The 21,912-nt window shown below is 46.5% G+C and overlaps 1 long non-coding RNA gene across 1 annotated transcript; it reads left to right on the top strand.

Moving 5' to 3' along the window:
- Positions 1–1,800: 1,800 nt before the first annotated feature.
- LOC144216156 (uncharacterized) lies at positions 1,801–8,650 on the top strand. The gene is made up of 3 exons (XR_013330583.1): positions 1,801–2,066; positions 2,165–2,235; positions 8,466–8,650. It is a non-coding gene; the product is annotated as an uncharacterized LOC144216156 (long non-coding RNA).
- Positions 8,651–21,912: the final 13,262 nt, after the last annotated feature.

Raw genomic sequence — 21,912 nt, 5'->3', positions numbered from 1 at the left:
TTTTAGCTGTGGCTGAATAAATATGGCTCATCAATATGTATTCAGGAAGCATGAGGTTGTAGAAGGTAGAGATTAGGGTGGCATACAAATTAAAATGAAAATTAATCTAACAAGACTAAAATGCTCTTTTACTCAAGAACCTTTCATTGCACTAGGTGGTAATCAGGTAGAAATTCAATTTATAAAAGTGTTGGGTGTACTAAGAAATATGGAATTGTCCTGCTACAAGTGTTTATGATTTTTCTTGTGTGTTTGTGATCAAACAAGATGGTCCCCATGCTCCCCATTAAAATATGCTCTCTCATAATTAAACAAAAGACAAAAGGATAGATGAAGACTATAGACTGGGTCCCATGTCCCCCACTCTCTCTCCATGGGCCTGTCTGGAGGGGGGGGGGTGTAGGGGCAGAGAACTTACTTCATCAGAAGAGCACATCTTCGAGGCCTGGGCTGGGAGAGAGATGACACTCTGGGAGGGAATGGGGCCATCGTGATCAGGGCTCTCAGGGATGATGGAGAGGGAAGAGGACAGTTTGGGTTGACCAGGAGTCTAGAGAAGATCAGAGATGCAGCTGGAACAGGTACCAGAAGCACAAATGGGCAAACACTGAGCGTGTGAGCACTGGCGCAAGGGCGTTGGAGGCGAATAAACACCAGGACAAGGGTAGGTCAGGACCTGTCCCCAGTGACCAGTAGAGCAGAGTGGAGACTGTAACCAAAACGAGTCACGCAGGGAGGAACATGCAGAACAGCAGGAATGAGCATCTCAGGGAGGTGTCTGAGGTCCAAAAGTTTCTGCTCTGTTGCAAAATCACCAGCAACCAGCAACTGGTAGAGTGGTCAGAAAGCAGCATATGCAGTGATCCCAAGCTTGGGCTTGCCATGGGTCAACCTGTAACCTGTAGGTGGCTAGTTTGGTGACCTTAATTAACTTTAAGCTACCTAAGCTCTCTTAACCCCCATTTCCTCATCTGTAAAATGGAGGTAATAATAGTAGCTAAGTTACTGGTTTGTCGAGAGGATTAAACAAGATTTAATGAATATGCTTAACACAGTTCCCCACACGTAGCTGGTGCTCAGTAAATGGAAACAAGGTATGTTATTACTATTAATAATAAACCTGAGTGTGACTTCCAGCACTGGTCCAATGTAGGGGAGGAGATGAAGCCCAGTCAGACATCTGTTGCCCGGTGTCATGTGCCAGGAGAGGCCCCCACGGTGCCATGGGCAGGAATATCTTACAAGCAACTCTGAGAGTTCACCACAGAGCAGAATTAGGTCATCCCCACAATATCTCCAACATTCCTTACCCTTTTTATGATGCGAGTAGTTTCAGATTCTGAATGCCCAGCTTTGGCTCTGCGGTGAAGCTTCCAGAACCTCTCCCATTGACTGTGGGCATTTGTGGCCAGGTTCTTTGACTGTGCTGTCTGCCCTGCCAACTTAGAGCTCCTTGAAGCATTTATCTTCCCAGGCCCGAGGTGATGGAAACCCTGGTCATGTGGGGGTGGGGGGCGGCTTGGGCTGGGTTACTAGCATGGTCACAATAGTACTTAGGCCACAGACCACGGGTCATAGCACAAAGCCTAGTGAAGATGAATTCTGAATTTAAAACATCCAACATTTGAGGATATAGGGAGGAAGTAGCAGGATGACTGATGGAGAAGGCAGCCTTCAACAGACAATGGGTCAGGGAGATCCATCCTAGGACAGTGCTGGGGTGGGGGTGTGGCTCTGTACCCAGTGTATCCCTGGAAAAACCAGTCATGCATCTGCCTCATAGGTCCCAGGACTCCCGGGAGCAGGTCTTCGGTAATAGAGGGGGGCCCTACTGGCTAAGCATAGAGAGGAGCACTCTCTGAACATCCCTACACCTCACCCGCGGCTCTGGCAACAGCAATGCCCCCCTCCTACAGCAGAATTAGTGACCAAGCTGAAGATACCGAACAGACACGCACTACCTCCCGGACAGACGCTTTCCTGGATCATTGCATTTAATCCTCAAAATAGCGAAGCAAGCAAATAGGATCTGCACCGTACAGATGAGGACACCGAGGCTAGAGAAGGTAAATCAACTGCCCAAAGTCACAGCGAATGAAATGGTAGAGCTGAGATGAAACTCAGTCCGGGGTCCACCGACTGCAGCACTCTCCTTTATGCACAGCACTACCCTGCCTCTTGGATGTCCAGGACTGCGTCAGGTGACTTCCTCCTTTGCTAGAGAAAGGGCTGGAGGTAAGCATGGGTGGTTGGTGCCTCAAGGTAAGAGGGAAAGAAAACGAAGACTTAGATGCTAAAGATAAAGTCTGCAGCTTTACCATTTGCTTGGATCTCACCTGTGTGCTGCCGGCTGGGCGCATCCTGGCAGAGGAAGTATCCAGACCGGTACACAGACCGTGGTCTGCACCCAAGCCAACCTTACACCCAGGGCTGAAGAGAACCCCTGGCCAGGCCTCTTCCACCTCGATAAGCTGAGTCAGCAACCTAACACCACATGGACTACAGAGACAGTATCTTGCAAATCAAGAAGGACCAGATCCAGGTATTCCTAAGCCCGAGGACCGTGGGCTTTCTAACTTTTAAAAATGTATCAAATGCATAGTCATCTCACTTCAAGTTTGAAAGCTTCATAAGAGTTAGCCCTTCAAGTATGTGCCAAACATACCATCTTACTCTTTCAAGCCCTCCCAAGCACTGCCAGTAATTTAGGATTATTGAAAGCCCGCCTGCCCTTCTTTGCTGACTGCTTGGGAACGTGCCACTGGTGACCTCCAGGGACAGCCAATGCAGTTCAAACTAAGCAGCCCTCAACCTAATCACAGGCTGGGTTTCCATTCATTTGCAAATAGGGTGTTTGGGTTCAGGGAGGCAGTTCACCAAACAAGGCTGGTTAGACACCATACTAGCCCACAGAAGCGTATTAGCGCACTCCGCAACTAGTACACAAGCATCTGAAGAATCTACCCCAACCATGCCGTAGGACTTGACATAGCCTTGGAGTTAGGCTTTGCTCTGAATTTATTGGGGAGCTGTGAATCAACTGTCTTTTTTTAAAATTATTTTAATTAAAAAAATTTAAGTTTATTTGTTTATTCTGAGAGAGACAGAGACAGCACAAATGGGGAAGGAACAGAGAGACAAGGAAAGAGAATCCCAAGCAGTCTCCATGCTGCCAGCAGAGAGCCTGATGCAGGGCTCGAACCCACAACACTGTGAGGTCATGACCTGAGCCAAAACCAAGAGTTGAACCCTGAAATGACTGAGCCACCCAAGGCTCCTTTAACTTTCTTCTTGCATGTTACCTGATGGAAGATGTGTTTCCTGACAGCGGGTCTGCACATGTTATGCTGTGTAATCTGAATCAGAGGCACCAGTAAGGGTAACATTTTAAAAATCCAATTTTGAGATGATAAAGATTTGGAGTAGGTGACTGCAAATGAAATATATAAAAACGTACTTACATTCATTAATTCAACCAATTCTTATTGAGGGTCTGCTTTGTGCCCTGGAGACTCATTCATTCATTCTTCAATTGTTAGACAAATATTTATTGAACGTCTATTATGTGGGGGGTGGGGGCTATGCTAAACTCTAGAGACGCAGTGGTCCCTATCCTTACAGAAATTTGCAATCTAGGAAGAAATACAGATATTTCAACTAATAATTACCAGTGTGATACGTGTGAGGAAGAGGAAGGGAAAATTGCAAAGGAATTGCACAGCCAGAGAAGATTGAGTGGTATAAACAATTAGGAAAAGCATCTCTAAGGAAATGGGACTCATAAACTGAGCCTGGAGGACTGAGCTGGGGTCAGACAGCTCAGGAAGTGGGGAGAGGAATGGTCCACACCAAAGGAACAGTAAGTGTAAAGTTTAGGAGGTGAGAGAGAGAGAAAGAGAGAGAGAGAAAGGAGGTTTGAAGAACAAACAGAAATCTTAATATAATGGGGAGCAGAAGACACCAGAGAATCTGGAAGCAGGTGCCAGACTTCAAAAGGATGTTGCAAACCACAAAGGAGTTCCACTTCAATACTTGGGGCTCCTGTAGTTTTAATGTGATGTGATCAGATTGAGGTGGGTTTTTATTTCTAAATTACTCTCAGTAAAACCTGAAGAAGGGATGGAAGACGAGCAAGACTGGAGGCAAGAAGACCAGTTAGGAGGTGACTAATAGAGCCCAAGTGATTGTGCACAGTAGCTTACACTTGGCGGTGGTAGTGGTGGAGGCGTAGGAAGAGAAGGAGAAAAGTCGATTGATTCTAAGGATATTGAAGAGGTTGACTGCTCAAGGCTTGGTAATGAGTAATGTGTGGGAGGGGAGGGAGAAAGAGAAACAAAGGATGACTCTTGGGCTTCTGGGTGTCAACAGCTGTGTAGCTCCTGGAGCCAATTCCTAAGGTAGGAATCATAAGGGGAGGAGCAGGTTGACAGAGAAAATTATGAGATCGAGTTGAACAGGTTTGTTTTAGCACTTCCAGGATAAACAAGTAGAGATTTAAGTTGGTGTTGGAGAGCTGAGTCTGGAAATTATCTGCATAGACCTGGAAACCGTGGTCAATGAAGAGAACGGGGTCACAGGGAAGGAACGGGCGACGGGAGGGTGTTTAGAGCAAGAAAGGGTTATACAGGCAAAGTTGAGAAGACTGGGCAGGAACTTGAGTTCAACAAGCTGCAAAAGACAGAAGAAGGAGGTAAATGTGGCTAGTTTGTCCTGGGGGACAGAGACAACTGGCAGGAAGTAGAAAGTTTGGAGCCACGGCCTAAGTGCCAGCAGCACATCAGTGAGTGCTGACTGGTGTGATGACACCCCTCTACAGCCCTGACATTTTTACCAGGCTCCTCCTGTGCTGAGGATAGAGAGATAAATAAACAGATGACTGATTGATTGATCAGCACATAGAGTCCACATTTAGTGAGCACCAGCCATGTGGTGGCCACTTTCCCCTGCTCTGGAAATACAGAAATAATTAAGGCATAGTTAGTCCCCATAGAAGCCCAATTTAGAGGGGAAGATGGACGTGGAAACAGATAATGATCCATAAAGCACGACTTGGCCAATAATAGATAACAACGTCAGGAACATCACTAAGGGCACGGAGGGAGGAGTGACCCTTCCACTCATTAGAAGGGGCTCAGCCTTGGCATCTGTGTTTGTTTCCTAGGACTTCTGTAACAAGGTACCGCAGGCCCCTCCGCTGCCCACGCTTACTCTCTCTCAAAGTCAATACGTAAACTTAAAAAAATAAAAATTGGCACTTATATTTTGTATGTTTTGGGGATTTTCTGTCTGGCTTTTATATTTCATTCTTCTAGTAATTCAGGTTTATTATATGGTATATCACCAAATTCTTTCACTGATATTAGTGATTTTGGTGTCTCAGTTCCACTTTACTTCTGTATTGGGCTGCATGAGTAATCTTCCCTTCTGATTCTCATAGTTTCTACAGATTTTTTTTCTTGGTGTCTTGGCAGCGTCCTTGCTCCACTATCTGCCCTCAGGTTGGGGATGGTGGAGGGCGGGAGCAGGTGGCATTAGACAGTGAGGTGCATTTCTTGAGCCAGCTGCTGCAATCAGCCTCTGACGCTTTGTCCTGGGAAGCAAACGACCCAGAATCATCTTGATGAGGCGTGAGGGCTGGGATATTTCTCCCCTCCAACCACCGGTCATTGGTCAGTGGCTGCTCTGGGGAGGGTCTCCCCAGGCCTCTCGTGTTTTTCCACATAAGAAATTTTGAGGCAGTGGAGAATGAGCCCGTGTTCTGGGAGTCTTGTGCACAGCCCAAAGCAACCACAACTGCAAGCTGGAAATTTCCTAGATGCCGTGTGTTTGCCTTCACACTTGACATGGATTTTGCATTCAACTCCCTGTGTTTTCGTTTTACTCTAACAAATAATGATTTAATTTATCATTTAGTTCGTCATGAAGTGATTTTATTGTGAAATGATTTACTGATAACTTAAATTGGCACAGATATCAGCAAACACTACCATTCAGGCTTTCCCTGTTAAGGTTCACTGTTAAATATTTACCAGCACAAAACTGCCTCCCCCAAATGATATCACATACCAAACCATTTAAATGGTAAGTATTTGCATGAGGTTTTATTGAGTGGAATAAGGAAAGTATGCGTACAATCCAGTTTTGAAACCTAGTGAAAAAATCCTGATGGGAATGTATATGGGTGTAAATATTTTATGATTATATGAACATGGAGGAATGTATGAAGGATATATAGGCAAGGGGTAATGTCATTAGAAGTTGTGGGGGAGAGGAAGCGATTTGTTTTTAATATAATTTATTGTCAAGTTAGCTAACATACAGTGTGCTCTTGGCTTTGGGAGTAGATTCCCATGATTCGTTGCTTACATACAACACTCAGTGCTCCTCCCAACAAGTGCCCTCCTCCATGCCCATCACCCGTTTTCCTCTCTCCTTCACCCTCATCAGCCCTCAGATTGTTCTCTGTATTAAAGAGTCTCTTATGGTTTGCCTCCCTCTCTGTAACTTTTTTTTCTTGAGGAAAAGATTTTTTAAAACAAAGATTCCATATACAATTCACACACACACACACACACACGTGTATATGTGTATTCATAAGGAATTAAAAGAAACAAAGACCAAATTAAGTTTATATCTGCAGAGTTGTAGGAATGTCTTTGACATATCATCAAATGGAAAAGTATGTTACAGAGCCATATGTTTGTATCATTCCACTTCAGTAAAACCAAATAAACAACTTCAGCATACGTGTATATTTGCCTGCCTATGGCTTCAGGAGCAGCAATATTTAGAGACGGGTCAACTTTGGACGCGTCAGGAGGGCAGGACAGGAAGTTAGTAATGGTGAGCTCTCTGCATATATCTTGGAACTGTTGGCCTACTATAATCAGCATGCTGTACCCTGATAATCTAAAAACATAATTGAAAAGGTTTCCAGGAGAAAAATGTTCTTTCAAACTGTCAGTGCTCACTCATGCCTGCGATCACCTTTGTACCTCTGAACTGCATAAGGAGAATAAACACTGTTATCTCCATTTACTGCAAAGGCAGCAGAGTTTAGAATGCAAGCAGCCNCCCCCCCGCCCCCGCTCCCCAGGCCTCCTGACCCTGCTGCAGAACCCCCAGGGCACACGGTAGGAGAAAAACGGCAGCAACACTGGAAAGGGACCAGCGATGTCCTTCCAGGCAAGGAGTGAGCTCCGCCTGGGACAGAAAACACCTCTGAGTGTGCGGTTATCAATATTTACCGTCTGTATCTAAGAAGGCTATTTGCCTACCCTTGCTTGAAACAGTCCGCATTTGTCAGTAATCTTATCATCTGGAGCCTTCGGTGCTGGTTTCACAGGGTTACTCTAGGTCATGTGGCCAAGAGAATGTTCCTAAACACCATCTACTGAGGGAGAGAGTGTGGGGCGTTAACATGTCCTTCCTCAGTATCAACAAGGTGCCTTTCCTAGGCCCTTGCTGCGAGCTTCACAAGGGTGGCAAGGAGGAGCCCATGCAAGTTCTTACTTACAGGAAGTCCCCCTCAGGGCATGGATTTGTGTACTGCTCCTTTGCTGCGTCAGCATCTTTCACCAGCACACCCTGTGTTTGCTTCAGAGAGCCCCAAGCCCCTGAGAACTGAGGCGTGTGCATTGTGACATTAGCCAAATGGATCCTGGCGGGAGCTCCGGGCGGCACCCGGCCAGCTGTTGCTAACACACCCGTCTCACCGTCCTTGATGGCGGTCAGCTTGTTCTTGTCTCTGCTGGCAAAGCCTGTCTTTGAGAAATGGGTTGGGGAATACATTTAGAAATTCAGAAATGTTCTTTCCGCATCTGCGTTGATTCGGGTGTGTTTGACCAAGACCAGTGGGGTTTAGTGGATCCAGTTGTGACGGGCTGAGGAGCAGAAGCCCAGATGGAAAGCCAGGGGGTCTCCAGGCAGACCCGGCTCCGCTGGTAGCTGGGGGGGCTCCACGTCAGAACTTCTTCGTGGGTCCGTGTCTTCGTCTCCAAATTAGGAGTTGTAGAACCGGCGATGCCTTCCTGCTGGATCACTGTGAGAATCAAACTAGAAAACGTCTGAGAACATGCTTGCCAGATGATAAAGCACTTTAGAGGCACCAGGTGTAATTATTGACTTGCTGTGTTGTAAGAAATGAGAAGTCTCCTCTGTAGAGTTCCTTACTTTCACACACACATGAAAAAATATATATGTATGGCTTCAATCTGAAGTTGTTCGTGGCTAATCCAAGTTCCTGGTAAACCTTTTTATAATGTTGAATGGAATTCCCTCAAGAGAGCCTATTGATGCAATCACAAGGGCATAAAAAAAGCAATGTTTGCCATCAACAAATAGGAATTTTTCAAAGATGCTTTCTTCCCAATTTCTTCCTGAATTTTTAGAAGACGCTTTCTTTCCTCCTTGGCGCTATCCAAATGCTTCATTTTAACAATGTTTTCTCCTTGTTTCTTCAACAGGAGCTGTGGGAAGAGACTCAGTACGACCTGTCGCTTGAAACTTTTAAAATGCAAAAAAGTGTTTCAATTCAAAATTCAGAATATCCTTCTGAATCTAAAGGATATCCACTCTCGAGTTTTAGAAAGCAATCCGGCAAAGATTATTAAAATTAAAATAATAGTCACTCTGGGTGCAAATGTGACAGAGCATGTAACAAAGCTAATATTGGCTGAATGTCTCCTACGTGCCAGGCACAGGGCCAAGTGTTTTACCTGCATCAGCCCATTTCATTCTCACAGCTCAGCGAGTAGGTATATCATCCCCATCGTGCAAATGAGGAAAACCCAGCTTGTTTACTTCCCTCGAGTGAAAAAGACTTCCTTTTCCCCCCAAACATGTTCATGGAATCCTCGCTGTTGATGTGGATAATAAATTTAGAACACCACCAGCCCTGACAGATGGGCAGAGAACACTAGAAGAGCCATCCTTTCTACACGCCAGGCGCTGTGCTAGACCCTCATCGCAAAGTCTTGTTCAACCTCCCCTCCGCCCTACCACTTCCAGAGAAGAGGAGGCTCAGAGGGATGGCAAACTCGTATTTGTTGTGATGGTTCTTGGCTGCCGGGCCTTATGCAGGGTGCTTTCTAGTAGTTTCCTCATTTAAACTCGAACAGAACTCATACATAAAGAAAGTAAAAAAAAAAAAAAAAAATTATTGCAGACACAAACATGGAAAATTGGTCAACACCCTTAGCAATACAAAATTACAACCTAGAATGTCAATGAGATACCAATTACACCTATCACATTAGCCAAACAAAGTTAAATGTCAATGGTAGTAACTTCGGAGCAAAGCTAATTTATTTATATATTGCTAGCGGCGCTTTTATGATCAAACATTAAGCGAACAAGCAGAATACGAATGTAGATGTACTCTAAGATCGTCCATGCACATGAAGGGAGTATGGCAAAATGAAAACAGCTGTGTGTTAAAGTGGAATGAGGATTTTGATCTCTTAAATTGTCTTCACTTTTGAAAACATTGTTTTTACAATACACGAAATTTGGAGGAAACGGGGTCTTTTTTTTTTTAGCCCATTGCACCATTTTGGAGTTGACGCTTGTATTTCTGACTTAAATAAATCAGGGATATCACCAACACAGGATGAAAAAAGGCAAGAGTCAGTCGTTTTAAATGTCTGCCTTCACCTGAGATACTGAAACAAAGCTCTTTAGAATTTGGTGATCTCCACTCGACCCCTTCATTTTCTTGATGAGGAAATGGAAGCCGGGAAGTATGGAATCCCTTGTCAGGGTCACATAGTTGCCTGTGAAGATGCGGCTAGCATCCACTGTTTCATTTTCTAAAAATCATATAAAATGAAAATGCATGTATTTATAGGAAACCACGATAAGGTGTTTTAATATAGCACTTTGGACACCTAGTGGGTGTAGTTTCCCCTAACACCAACAAATTCTCCAGGTCTCTGGACACCAGCAATTCCATTCAATGCTGACACTAATGACCTGCACCGAGTGCAGATGCCGCAGGTTAAGGGCTCAGTCCCACAAGACTGTCCCCACTTCAGACACCAGTTGCAAGTCCCAAGTTGCCAACTGTACTTCTGACCAACTGGCTGTAATATGGAGTTCCCATGATCCCCTCCTTAGATTCAATAACTTGCTAGATCAGCCTAGAAAACACACGAAAATGTCTTACATACTATTACTGGTTTATTAAAAAGAATAAAAATGAACAGCCAGATGAAGAGATACATAGGGTGGGGTCTGGTTAAGGTCCAGCAGAGGGGCTTCTGTTCACATGAAGGTTGGGATGCACCACATTCCCAGCACATGATTGCACTCACCAACCTGCAAGCTCCCCACTAGTGAGGGGGTCTTGTGGAGGTTTCGTTGATCAAACCATTGGCCTTTGGCGATTGAACTCAACTTCCAGCCTTATTCCACTCCTGAAGGTTGGGGAATGAGACTGAAAGACTCCAACCTCTAACCATGCCTTGGTCTTTCTGGTCACCAGTCCCCATCCGGAAGCCCCCAGCCACCAGTCATCTCGTCAGCACACAAAAGATACTCTTATGCAAAGCCATATATATCTCATGTGTCACACACCAAAAACTCATCATTAAATAAAATGGGCAGGCCTCTGAATCCAAAACTGGAGCAAGTATGTCCCTGGGGTCCATTTTAGATCTTCCAGCTGTGTATGGTGGCCCCCAGTCTTGAGTGTGGGCTTACTCACAGGCAGTGGTTCTCACTGTGGGTCTCAGGACCAGCTGCATCAGCAGCGCCTGGGAACTTGCCAGAAATGCATGTTCTCAGGCTCCATCCATAGTGTCTCACGAATCATAAAGTCTGAGGGTGCGGTAGTCTGTCTTTTAATGAGCTCTCCAGGTGCTTCCTGCTCTAAGGCAGTGCTTCCCCAACTTCAGTGTGCATAGACATCACCTAAGGATCTAGGGAAAATGCAGGTTCTGAATCAGTAGGTCTGAAAGGAAGGATTCGGAGAGAAAGCATTTCCAACAAACTCTCAGCATATGCTAGTGCTGCGTCCTTGGGAACCACACTTTGAGCAGTAAGAGTCTATTAAAGCTGTACCCCCAGGTGAGTTCAGATGCTGACCATCTTCTCCTTCTGTCCTTGCTGCTCAGTGTGGTCCAGGACCAGCAGGCTGCGTCTCCACGGAACCTTGTTAGAAAATTAGGATCTCAGCACCAGCCCAGACCCATGGAATCAAATCTGTGTCTTCACAAGATCCGCAGAGCTGTTGGCAATATTAAAGTTTGAGAAGTACTTCTGGGGGTGCAGGATGCCAGCATCACTGAACCAACCACCAGCCCAGGTGGTCTATAAGACTGTACCCCAGTGTGACTGACCAACGTCACCATCTTCCACTTTTGAAAAAGGGTGGTGGCTTGGATATAAGAGGTGAAAAGCTTGGGTCTCGCCAATCTGAAGGGCCACTAGGAGGTGCTACATAGAGGATGGGGGACAGTAGGCATGCAGAAGTATGTTTAAATGTGAGAGTTTAAAAAATAAGGACACTCCCTTCTTCCCCCACCCCCCGCCCCCCAAAAATGGTTGTTGATAGTTTTGCCAAGCAGGACAACTTCCCCGCAGATGGGTGGGAGGGAGGGAAACACAGAGGTTACCTTCACCCCCTCCCAAACCTTCCCCCCCGACCTGCGCTCCTGCTCCAGAAGCAAAGGGAGCAAAAAAGAGATGGATGATGAGGAAAGGGTTTTAATTAGAGCATTTCAGAGCAATCGTGTACAGTATTAGTTTTCTATGCCTGCTCTGACAAATTGCCACAAACTTAGTGGCTTAAATAACACAGATTTATCATCTGACAGTTCTGGAGGTCAGGAGTCAGAAATCAGTTTCTCTGGACTGAATCAAGGGGTGGGCAGGCCAGTGTCCCTTCCACAGGCTGTAGGAGAAAATACATCCCCCTTGGTTCTTCCGGCTTCTACAGGCCACCTGCATTCCTTGCTTTGTGGTCCCTTCCTCCATCTTCAAAGCTAGCGGCGGAGCATTTTTGAAATTTTCTCTGTCTCTGCAACTGTGCTTCTGTCCTTGAATCTCCTCTGATTCGGACTCCACTGCCTCCCTCTTTCGCGTTTAAGGACCCCTGTGACGCCGTGATGTCACTGGACACACCCAGACAGTCCAGGAAAACCTCTCCATCTCAAAGTCTTTAACTTGACCACAGCTGCGAAGTCCCTATTGTCATGTAAGGGACCGTATTCACAGGTTTCAGGGATTGGGATGTGAATATCTTTGAGGGGCATTACTCTGCCTCCCACCCTAGTTTTTCAAGTTCCCCCCATGGGTCTGGTGCAGAAGGATGCCACCTTGCCAGGGGCTGTGCTAGGCTCCTGTGGCCCTGTCTTTATCTTTGTGAAGATAATGTGTATGTCACTGTCTCATTCAGAGCTGGGAACTGTGCGGTATTTCATGTGTCAGACTTCCCGCTGTCAGCAGGACTCAGCTTAAGTTATTTATAGTGTCAATGGCTTGCCGTTTGCATTAATGGAGACGGTTTGCAGTAAATGAATTAAGATAGGAGCTGCTCAGAGCCAAGCTGGGGCGTCTTTTCTGTTCTGTGGGACCCGGAGGCTCACGGTGAGGACTGAATGAGACTCAAAGGGTATTTTTATTTATCAGACCCAGCTGCCCCCACGCCAACCCCAATTATTTCTGAAATACACTTATCTCATGAAACCTTCACTGAGGACTGGCTTTTCTTTTTTGTTTTAAAGGACTAGAGCCAGGGAAGGGCACTGGGTGAGTGAATGGCCTCAAGCTCCCACTGCCATTTAGGAGTTTGTCCACAAAGCCTCTGCTTCTAGTTGGGCTGTGACCTTGAACAGGAAGCCTGGTGATTCAGAGACCCTTCCAGTCCCTGGCCCTTCTTTACGGATGCTCATAGAGTTCCTTCTGGAAACCATGGCAATGATGGAGGTTCACCTTGCAGCTGGGGCTAGAAAATTTCTTCCATGTCCCTGTGCATCTGGACGTGCTAGATAGGGGGATATGACCTGGAGAAGCTTGGTGGCCCGACCCTAGAAGCTTGCTTAGAAGGAGGAAGAAATAGTAACGTTGTAGACTGGCAGGTGTCACATCACAAATAAGCAGGGGACACTAAAGGGACAGAGCAGGAGCCCTGATCCAGCCTAGGAAACAACACCCGAGAATGAGGAGTTAATCAGGAGGAGGCGGGGCTGCAGAGAGAAGCAGAGCACAAAGCGTGAGGCAGTTGTTGCTATGAATATTTGTGTTATTATTATTATTAATTTACTCTTGCACTCACACTACCCACAAAGGCAGCTGTGATCATAATAACATTGAGCATTCAACCTCGTATGTACCATTTGCCATGTGCCAAGGACTTTCCACCCATTGCTCATTTAATGCCCACGATCACTTATAAAGCAGTGACAGGTGTTACATTGGAAGGGAACCCAAGCACAGAGATCCTAAACAGAGATGACACCACTGGAAGTGGTGAAGCCAGGAGGCTCTTCCTCGCAGTCTGACTGCAGAGCCTGGCCTCTGACGCTGCGGGATGCTCTAGTTCCGAGTACCTGGTCCCGCAGCAGACTCGGGCCGTGGGGGGCAGGGGTGGGGAGTGACCGCACAGTACTAGACAAAGGATGCTGGATTCTTCCAATCCAAGAGCTCTGGGCCTCGGCCAAGTTGATGGGGCTTGGTCTCCACTTGCAGAGCATGGCACACTACAAAAGGAAAATCGAGGAGGTGGCGGGCAGGTGACGGGCGGGGCACGGGGGGGCCCTCATTAGCTGCTCTCCATTGCAATCTGTGAGTGACACAGTCATATGGAACCAGAGAGCCCCAGCAGAAGCAACAGCCCACCCTTTAGCTCACAAACCTTGGAACCCAGAGAGCGTTGACCCTTCCAGAGCCCCTGTGTAGAGTGCCAGGTGCCTCTATTATAGGTGAAGAGCAGGGACTCCTTGCGTTCTGTGGCTGACAAGTCCAGGCCAGGTGGCCCAGCTTTAGTGGCTGATGTGGGATGGGAGAACAGACACCTACACAGAGCCCTGGGTCTCAGGAAACTTCCGTGGATGCTGATAAAACAAGCCCAGACAGCTCCCCTCTGCTGCCTCTGTTACGAGCACAGCCCACCAGCTACAGCCACTCTCAGCCGCAGTGGGTCCAGTACAACTTGGCCATGACTCTGGTGTTTCTTCCAACAATCTACCTGAGGATCCACAGGACTCCACCTCAGCCCTTCAGTCATTTCACTGGGAGGAGATGAGCCAGGCAGGGGCTCTGCAGGCGGGCTTCCTGGGCACATAGTACACAAACATCAATGATTTGCAGACCTGCTTGTGGCTTGTGCCCAACAACCTGGGTGCTTTGAACAATGGGGTCCCAGAGGACAGGCTGCAGTCAGAGGGGCTGGGGGCACTTCAAGCCACTGGCGGCATCTCCCACAGACAAGTCTTCCCCTTAAATGACTGATAAAAGAAAGACTCCTGATATCTGAGGGAAAATTAGGTGCCTCGGGCAAATTATTCCAAGCGCCTTGCCAAGTATCACTAGCTTTTCTTTCCTTTTCTTTGTTGTTTTCAGTTTTCCTGATTATGCTTCAAGGCCACAGACCATTGAGTTCATCAGGCTCCTCCATTCTTAGTCGACATCAGCAGCTGTGGTTAAGAGCTGACAGTTTCAGGGGCAGCTGGCTGGCTCAGGCAGTTAAGTTTCCAACTTTGGCGTGGGTCAAGATCTCATGGTTTGTGAGTTTGAGCCCTTCATGGGGCTGTGTGCTGACAGCTCAGAGCCTGGAGCCTGCTTCAGGTTCTGTGTCTCCTTCTCTCTCTGACCCTCTGCTGCTCACGCTCTGCGTGTGTCTCTCTCTCAAACATAAATTTAAAAAAATTTTTTTAAAATAGGGCTGACAGGCTCAAGTCCTGGTTCTACCACCTAGTGGCCATGTGGCATGCCTAACCTCCCTGTTCACTAGGAATAAAAATGATGTCTACCATCATTATCCTGTCATGACAAAAAAAAAATGAGTAATTGCACATTAAACACTGAGAGCTATGATTGATGCATTGTAGATGTGATGTGTTTCCTGTAGTATTATTATTGTTTATTTTATTTTTCCCCTGTTTCCCTGACCTGTACTTCCTTTCCCTTCTCCAGGAAACCAGTCTAGAGTATCTGATATATGACCTGTTATCCTTGTATACAGGCTTTTCAAAGTCAGAATTAATTCCAAGCCACAAGTCACAGCTAATGGCCAATGATGTTTTGTTAACAATTCCCACAAGAGCTCTGTGAATTATGACCCACTACAGTGATCGCCATACTCAATCCTAACCATGTAATTTGCCCATAAAATAAATTTTTTATAGGCAGATACTGATGGTGTATAAGTCCAGATTCTCAGTCACAAGCAACAGGAATTGATCCTCGCTGAGAACCTCATGGAACGCACAGCAGGTAGTTGGGGGAGACATTCCTTTAATCCATGCCACCTTTCAGGGACTAAGGCTGAAAAAGGCTTTCTCATTTTCAACATATGGCTTCTGAGGCTACCCAGGGCACCAACATCCAGAAAATGGGGGAGAAAGTGAGAGAGGGAGAGGGGGTCTCACCTCACAGGTGTGGGAGGTCTCACAGCCAGGCCTAGAAGTGGTCCCCTACCACTGCCTAGAATTCAGTCATATGACCTAACTGCAAGGGAGATGGGAAATGTGTTTTGGCCATGTGCCTCAGTGAGGAAAGGAATAGATTTAGTGATTGGCTAAGGAAAGGAAGCACTGGGTCCTCAGGGTCACCATGGCAGAAAACAGGCTGTCCCTCCTACCCAGACCCATATAGGAAGGAATTCTGCACTTATATAGAGGCTTAGATGCTCAGCCATCAAAAAGATGACACATGGTTAAAACATGCATTACAAGAGAGACCTAGAGTCTCTCTTAAAGGTGCAAATGAGATGTTGGCTGGGCTGCACTCATCTGAAGACTTGATTGGGGCAGGAGGGCCCATTTCTTTGGTGGTGGTGGGGAGGAGGTTGCATAGGTTTCTCAGACAGATTTTCTATGAAGTGTCCCTCAATTCCCTGTTTAAATCACGGTGGATCTATGATTAATAGCATGACTTTAATCACCAGGTGGCGGGGGGTGGAGGTGGGTTGGGGCTGTCTTCTGGCTTTGAAATTTTATATGTAGCTTCCACAAAATGATCCAAGATTTGCAGTGGCAGACATGCTGGGTTATCAGCATTCTATTCCCTCCATACCAGGCTTCAAGCCATGTGTTCACTCACAAGCAGTGAACAAGAGGACCCAGGACTGTGTATGTTCTTGCTTTGTCCTTAGAAAACCTAGCAGCTTAAAGCAACAATAAACATTTATTATCTTTCACAGTTTTGTGGGTCAGGGTTTAGCTGAATCTCTCCCAAGGCTGCCAATGAGATACTGGCTGGGATGGCAATCTCATCTGAAGACTGCACTGGGGCTGGAGGATCTATTTCTATGGTGGTTCATTCACATGGCTGGCCAGTTGGCACGGCTTGTTTCTAACTAGGGACTCTGCCAAGTGTGAACACCAAGAGACAAGGCTCATCAGGGCTGCCGTGGATGCTGTTTTGCAGGTGACATTATTCTTGGGCAGTAGGCGGTGGTGCCTTGGTACCAACATGCTCTTCTAGCTAGGCACTGCCTCACATGATAAAGAGAAGAATGGGGAGAGAGCTGGGGGTGGGAGCCAGTGATTTACATCTGTCCCAGTACAGTTTCAGTCACGAGTAACGGCTCAGCCTGCTAAGTATGTCCCCGTTCTGGCAGGATCGGTGCAGCAGTGATAAGGTTCAGCAGTAGTTCTCTCTTAGGAGGAGAAAACCTGAGCCCCAGCCAAGTTCATGTTTGTATTCCAGGCATCCATGGGCAGTGGGGGAGGGAAGACACAAGGCCTGGAATCAGACTGGGTGAGCGGGTGTGGGATGGAGTGTGAAACATGGGCCAACATCTGAAAATATACATGGAGAAGATGAAAGGGCCTCAGGCTGACATTCTGAGTTGTTCAAATGAGCACTCCAGGGCACATCTTTGGGAAACTGAGGGAGGGGAAGGCCGGATGTTGGATTAGAGTGGATGGCTCTGGTGACTTCTAAGGAGCTAGCTTTTATTGGGCCCAGCTGTGCCTTTTAAACCTGGGGAGGGGGCTGTCTTCCAAGAAGCCCCTATAAAGAGCTTGGACAAGACATTTATTAATGCCCCTCTGGCTCCACTTCCCCATTTGCCCACTCTGCTCAGGCTCCACATAGGCAACCTTTACAGCTGCACAGTGGGCTGCCTTGCACTCTGGCTTCTGGGAGATTCAGCCCATGGAAGACCAGAGGATAGAGGAAGTCAAAGTCCAGATGTTTATGCCCCCGGTTCCCTCTCTGCCAGGTCACAGGAAGACCACTGAGGGCCACAGCACTTGCCAGATGGCCATGTCCTACAACTGTTACGACTACAGTTCCAGGTTCAGGAAACTGTGCCCCACCCCCCCCTTGCCCCTCTGGATGTTGAGTGATATGGCTCCCACTGTTGCCAGTCCCTGGGTACTTCACCACTCCCGCTGGTTTCTCTTGACCTTGCCCACACCATCTGTGATTAATCTCTTTATGCAACTTTCCTTGATCTGTGCCCCTGTACCAGGACACAGGGGTGCGCAGGGCACCTCACCTTGGACTTGATAATGCAATTGCAGCTCCTGCTCTCCCACTATCATGGGACCAGTTCAAGGCACCTGGTTACTAGGCTGTGACCTGCCCCAACACTTTCCGGCTTCACTCAGGTGAGTTTTGAGTGGCATGCACCCTCATGGGGAGCTTTCTTGTGGAACATTTGTGCTATGATTTCTTGTCCGCAGCTGACCTAGAAGTTAGTGTATCTATCTAAACAATCTTCAAGGACAGTGAAATGTAAGTTTCCCATGTAATGCTGACACCTGCTAATATAACAGAGGCTTCATTCATTCATTCATTTGTTCATTCCTTCAATAATCTTATTTATTAAGCAGTAGGTGCTAAATAAATATGTGTCAGGCATTATTCTAGGTGCTGGAATTACAACAGTAAGGTAAACCTCCAAACCTCTGCTTTCATAGAGTTTGCATTCTCCTTTGATTTGGGGGACCTCTCCTGATGCAGTTTCATTGTTTTTAGCAATTTTTAAAAACCTTACTAAACTTCAAAGCTGGTGTGGTCAAGAGGGACCTCCTGTTATGAACCCTACACACACACTGGAATCTAGAACATGCATCTAATTGATCCTGGAGTCACAGTACGAAGGGGTGGGCAGCAGCCCACACTTTCTTCTGGCTCTGATTCTGCTGATGAAATGTAAATGTCTGAGGAATGACCGGTGGTGCCAGGGAAAAGCAGCCTTCATTCATTTCCCAGCGCACCAAACATTGCATGTGTGTTAATTTCTTTCTTCATTCATTCAGACATCGATGGCAGCAGACTGCCAGGGACAGCCATGATCCCCACCTCCATGAAGCTTTCACATGACAGAGGATACCTGTCGTGACCACCAGCCATCCAAGCCCCTCGCTGTCAGAAAGACACTCTCTTTGTTCAGCTCTCACCCACCCTCATCCTGTCTGTTTTATTAAGAGTATGGAGGTGCTCGGCTTAGAAGGCCCGTGGTGTAAAATGAAACAAGCCAGACCTGAGCAGACCGAAGGCTCCTGTGAACACAGGCTCTCCTATGTCCAGCACTACCTGTATTTAATGTATTTCCGCAAGACTCCCCAAGTTAGACCACCACTAGCCTCCTGTGAATTTGAAAGTTCCCTCCACAACTTGCTGATTATATAACTTTGGACCGTTTAGATGTTTAAGCTCCCCAAATTCCCAGCTCTTCTTATCTTAATAGTCCTGAATTTGTAAGGGTTAATATGTGTCATGTCTGAAGCACCCAGTAAGGCCAGCACACAGACAGATATTCTGATCATTATCCTTTCTAGGGCTCCTTTAGGAGCCCTGACCTGTGGTAAAATTGTGAAACTGGCCAATACTACAACTTTTTTTCAGTTTTTTAAACATTTATTTATTATTGAGAGACAGAGCATGAGCATGAGAGGGGCAGAGGGAGGGGGAGACACGGAATCCGAAGCAGGTTCCAGGCTCGAGCTGTCAGCACAGAGCCCAACATGGGGCTCAAATTCACAAACCGCAAGATCATGACCTGAGCCAAAGTCAGATGCTTACCCAACTGAGCCACCCAGGTGCCCCATCATCTTTTTAAACTCAAGGATCCCCAAATGCCATGCCTCCATGGCGCTGGAGAAGCAAATGAGGGATAAATCTGGCTCAGAGCCCTACAAGATCCAGCCCCTATGCTTTGCCCAGACCGACTTCCTCCTAGTTTAAGTGACTTTAAAAAAGATGTCCAGGTCAGAGCTGTAATTAGAAGTGACTGAGGGTCAAGAGTGAGCCAGCAAGGTTCTGCTGATCAATAGCTGCCACTTATTTCAAAGACAGGAAGAGAGGACTTTGAGAGGTGATCTGGGCCGGGAGTGTACTGGGGGCCCTCAGGCAGAGGGCTGAGTGGGTGCTGGAACTCAGTACAGGAACGCCTCTCTCCTCCCTCCCTCCCCACCAGGGAAAAGTCCCCATCCGTGAAACCTCTCCTCTTTGGGAATTCTCAAGCTCTGAGCAGCCTGCGTCCAGCTTTCTCAAGGAAATTTCCAGAATCTCAGTGATANAAGACACAACTTTTTTTTTTTTTTTTTTTTTGAATCTTCCCACTCTTTCCTCCTAGAAAGTTACTTTGGAACCAAACAAATGTCCTATCCAATTATATGATCCTCACAGCCTACATTAATATCCTGTGGGATTAAAATTTAAAAAAAAGTTGTCAGAAGCCCAAAAATCCCAATGACAGAGATTTCCCGGATACTAAACTGATGCACATACCTACCGACCACACGTCGGCGTGCACCCTCTCAAAGTGGCCCATCTGCTATCCAAACGCCTACAAGTGCGCATGAATATTCTTGTTTTTGTTTTTGTTTTTTTACATTTTAGGCTCCATTCTGGTATTCAGTTGGCCAGTGGGTTTCAGTTCACTTATTTCCATATCTGTCCTCCAAAGGAGGAACAAGAGTTACTTCAAAGGGAGAGATTTCAGATCTCTCAAAACTGAATTTTCTCAAGGCTACCTTCAAGTAGATTTTCATTATAAACATTCTTGCACACACAAAAACACTTCTCCAGTTGCTTTTCAGTAGAACTGTGACCGAGGTGGTGCTCACTTCCATGCCTCTGCACCTTGTAGCCCCGCCCCCTCAGTTAAATCAGTACTATGGGACCAGTGCTGGCCAATGACATGTGAACAGAAGCCACTCCTCTCATTTCTAGACTGATCTGGGTAAGAATTGGTGGGACTCCTGCGTTTCTTCTTTACCTGCCCTGCAGGACTTCATCTCTCTCACTTTCTGCAGATGGTGTAACTGCAAGATAGGAAAGAGCCACCTGACCCTTATGGGATTTTGTGAGAGAGCTATAAATCTGAGATATGAAGATTGGTTTTTTGTGGCTGCGAGCATCGGTAAACCAAATGAATATCAGATCAGTTTTCACAGGTCACATTCATTAGGAGATTATTCACTGTCAGCCCATTTCATGTTCTTAGAAGTAAGTTGTTGGTACATTTTATTATCCCAAGCTCATTTCTTTTTTTTTTTCTTTAATGTTTATTTATTTTTGAGAGAGAGAGACAGAGTGTGAGCGAGGGAGGGGCAGAGAGAGAGGGAGACACGGAATCCACACCAGGCTCCAGCACAGAACCTGACACAGGGGTCGAACTCACAAACCATGAGATCACAACCCAAGCCAAAGTTGAATATTTGACTGAATGAGCCACCCCGACACCCTTGTCCGGGCTCATTTGTCAAGCTTGTATGTAACCTCTGCTATGGGCCAGGCACTTCTGGGCCTGGCATTAGAGAGATCCGTGAACCCTAAAGTATTAAACAGTCTACTGGGGTGAGACAGACTTTAACACAGTCAAAGAGCATTCCTGAGCCCACCTGTCTAGATGCTGTGAGCAAAGTAATTATATCCTAGGAATTGTCTCAAAGCTCTTGTTTTAGCAAATTCAGAGCAGTCACAGGTGCTGACAGGAAATCTAGGAATCAAAGCACATACTTACTTTGATCAGACTTAATTGGACAGATATTTCGTTGAATCACATTCAATTTGGCTATTAATTGACTCCTTATTCTTTATCTAATGAGTACTTACTGACTCCCACGTGGTCTTCCGACCTCCACCCCAGAAACCATACAGTTGAGCAAAAGTACAATAACCAAACTCACAGGAAAGTATCCATTCTCTTAAGTTATAGAATAAGAAATTAAAGCAGGTTCGAAGNACAGCTAGACTAAGCAGAGAGAATGCCCTTCCTTACTGACAACACCCTACTTCCTGGCAACTAATTTCTCACTAAAAAAAAAAAAAAAAGGCTTTTCTATAAAACATCTATATTAGTTTGCTTGGGCTGCCGTAACAAAGTACCAGAGACTGGGTGGCTTTTAAAATGACAGAAATAGGGGTGCCTGGGTGGCTTAGTCGGTTAAGCGTCCGACTTTCGCTTAGGTCATGATCTCACGGTTCGGGGGTTTGAGCCCCGCGTCGGGCTCTGTGCTGACTGCCAGCTCCGAGCCTGGAGCCTGTTTCAGTCTGTGACTCCCTCTCTCTCTGACCCTCCCCTGCTCACGCTGTCTCTCTCTCTCTCCTAGAAATAAATAAAAAACATTAAAAAAAAAAAAGAACATATATTTAAAAATAAATAAAATGACAGAAATATGTTGTCTTTCGGCTCTGGAGGCCACAAGTCCAAGGTCAAGGTGTGGGCAGAGTCGCTTCCTCCTGAGGGGTATGAGGGAGACTGTTCCTGACGTCTCCCCCAGTTCCTGG

Source organism: Crocuta crocuta, unplaced genomic scaffold (assembly GCF_008692635.1).
Source record: "Crocuta crocuta isolate KB4526 unplaced genomic scaffold, BGI_CrCroc_1.0 scaffold258, whole genome shotgun sequence".
NCBI classification, from domain to species: domain Eukaryota; kingdom Metazoa; phylum Chordata; class Mammalia; order Carnivora; family Hyaenidae; genus Crocuta; species Crocuta crocuta.
The sequence above is the reverse complement of the archived record's forward strand: the minus strand, read 5'-3'. Positions and strand labels throughout refer to the sequence as shown.